The following is a 2972-nucleotide window of genomic DNA, read 5'->3' on the forward strand; positions in this document are numbered from 1 at the left end:
TTGGGAGTCCTCTCTAACGAAAGGTCCCTCCTCGAGACAAGGCGTCTTGAGGTTGGCTTGCCAGACGCCGGCGGTGTACCACCAATTGAGCGGGGAGAAGAGGCGAAACCCTCATCTTTTTTGAATTAAAATGAAAATGAAAATAGCGGAAAATGAAAATAACTCTATGAATTAAAATGGTGGAAGGAAAATTTTCCACCATTTTCAAAGAGAAGGAAAATGAAAATTCAAGCGAAAACTTTGAATTAAAATGGTGGAAAGGCTGACGCAAGGAAGAATAACTCTATGAAAAGGGATAGCGGCTCAAAATAGCGGAATCTTCAAAAAGGGAGCAAGCAAAAATTGTCCGCCTACTCTAAAGGCCAATTGATTCCGACTAGGCCATTATCACTTTCAGAAAAGTATACCGAGGGATCATCCCGGGCGCTTCATGGTCGTACCATACAAGTGAAGCTGTCATACAATGTTCGAGGGGTCAGAGGTTCCCGTATCGATCCAGCCCCGAGATTGTGCCCAATCTCGATGATCTCTGCTACCATAACTATAGGCTCTAAGGAGCCATCAATACCAATCTAAGCCTCAAGGTGGTTCCTGACCTTGAGGATCTCTGTCAAAGTGAACATAAGCTCTAAGGAGCTATCAACACGAATTTAGCCTCGAGATGGTGCCCGATCTCGAGGACCTTTGGTACTACAGAACGGGCTCCAAAAGGGGGGTTAACCTAGCCCCGCGATGGTGCCCGATCTCGAGGATCTCCATTACTATCACTATGAGCTCTAAGGAGCTATCCATATAAATCTAAGCCTTGAGATGGTACCCGATCTCGAGGGCCTCTACTATTATAAGTATGGGTCATTAACCCGATTCCCTAGCCCTCGGGCTACCTGACCTAAGTCAGTTCTCACTTGAAAGTTATTGGTAAAGCCTCAGGGCTATCTTCGCTTTCAGGTCAATTTAAACACTTTCTTAGTTACTTTAGCCATGGGCCATCCGAGTCCAAGCATATCCTCACCGGGGTCTATCTATAATGCCTCAAGACTATCTTTACTCTAAGTTCAAATCAAGTTTTTAAAGGCCGCTAGAGTTCAAGCAAACTCTCACTCGGGGGCTGTCTGTGAAATTCTAAGGGCTATCTTTATTCTCAGATGATCGAGCAAATTCTCCCTCGAGGACTATCAATGGGGCCTAAAAGGGCTAAGCTTTGTTCTAAAATTCGAGGCCCCACTCTCACTCAATTCAAAGTCACCAGTTCCGACGAACTAAGTTTGTATCGAGTCAATTCGGACTTAGTCTGAGGAATAGCAAAGTGTTTCGGGGAATATAATATTACTACTTGAGAACCAAGGGAATACCTACGCCCATGCCTAGTATTTGGACCGATCGGTAAAGCCACATGCTCAGATTTTCTACAAACACAGATAAAGGTAAATCCAGCACAAATCAAAGACAAATTGAAGAAACATTTTTGTATGAATAAACGATGATTACAAAAGCCCACGAAGGGTCCTTACACAGAAATAAAGAAGCAAAAAATAACAGCTAAAAATATAATATACTCTCGGAGGTACATCCTCGGGAGCAATATCTGCGAGAACCATTCCCTAGGGGACCCCATCTCGATCTTCCAAACGACGTCTTCGAGAACCTCCTCTGAAGCAAAAAAAATGAAGAAGCAGAAAAAGATGAAGAAATGGCTGGGTGAAAAATTTAGCGAGTATGGGTCTCGCCAACACTACTATTGGAAAGCTGCTTATTGAGACATTGCACTGGTGTGTGATGCAAAAGTTATTAGAAAGCACCACCTCACTCCATGGAAAGCAAATAGAGTGAAGTGAGACACCAGGTTGAAACTAAGAGAGATGAACAACAATTTACGGTCCGCATATCCTCTGATACGAAGATAATTTGAGATTTTTCTCTCATTATTTTGGGCCAACAACAACAACAACAAAAACAAATCAGCACAATCCCACTCACTGGGGAAAAGCTATGAGAAAGAGCCATAACATAACTTGCGAGACCGCTGTCGTGTGACCTTACGATCACGGGCTGGAAACATGGGAAATAGAGTTTGGACAAGGATGAAGAGAAGAAAAGAGTTAAAAGCTGTTGAAGAATGGATAGATGGAGTTTTGGTTCAGGAAAGCTCCCATTTATAGAAAGGCGGTAGCGTAACCAATGGCGCAATCAATACCTTTGGGAAACGCATCGACAGGCACAATCAATGCTTTTAGGGAGACAGATCGACGGCGATATTATCGCTTTGAGAAAATAAACCGACGGTGCATTGAACACTTCTGGAAAGATGAACCGATGGGACGTTTCAGTTATCGAAAAGCTTACATCATAAGCATGATGTCATCATAAGAGGCTCGAAAAGATCGATGTCAGAATTGTTTCTTATCATTTTACTCCATGAAATGCGGGGACTATCTATATATGGTAAAAATCGGAGAGTCCGATTTTATGATCGTTATGGCACTTCGTAGAGACCGCCCCCAGAAGGCTCGAGGCTCAAACCGGGGTTCGACCCCCGAGGGTTCTCAATGATCGACCTTGAAGCATATATCTGCACCTATGATGGTCTTTTCGTAGGTGCGAGACTGTATATGCGGTGGACCTCTCGCAGAAGCGAGATCACTAGCAGAGAAAGGGCTAAGTGCGAGGGTTTGATTTCATTATCCATTTTTTAAGGCAAAATTTTGAGGGATTTTCAGAGGAAGCTTGTGGGTAATGATTCTTAACTCCTTTATGGTTATATTCCACTAATCTATGGTTGATTTCATCATCTAATTAAGAAATTTGGGGAAAAATGGTAGAAGTTCTTCAACTAAGATTTTGGTCTTTGATTGGGATTTTGACATCAGATTTGGAGGATTTTTTAAGAGTGAACTCGTGAGTGAATGGGTGTTCATATTTTGTGACTTTTACTCGATTCCGAGACGTGGGCTCAAAGAGACTTTTTAGGGAGA

Source organism: Nicotiana tabacum, chromosome 6 (genome assembly GCF_000715075.1).
Source record: "Nicotiana tabacum cultivar K326 chromosome 6, ASM71507v2, whole genome shotgun sequence".
Taxonomy (NCBI): Eukaryota; Viridiplantae; Streptophyta; class Magnoliopsida; order Solanales; family Solanaceae; genus Nicotiana; species Nicotiana tabacum.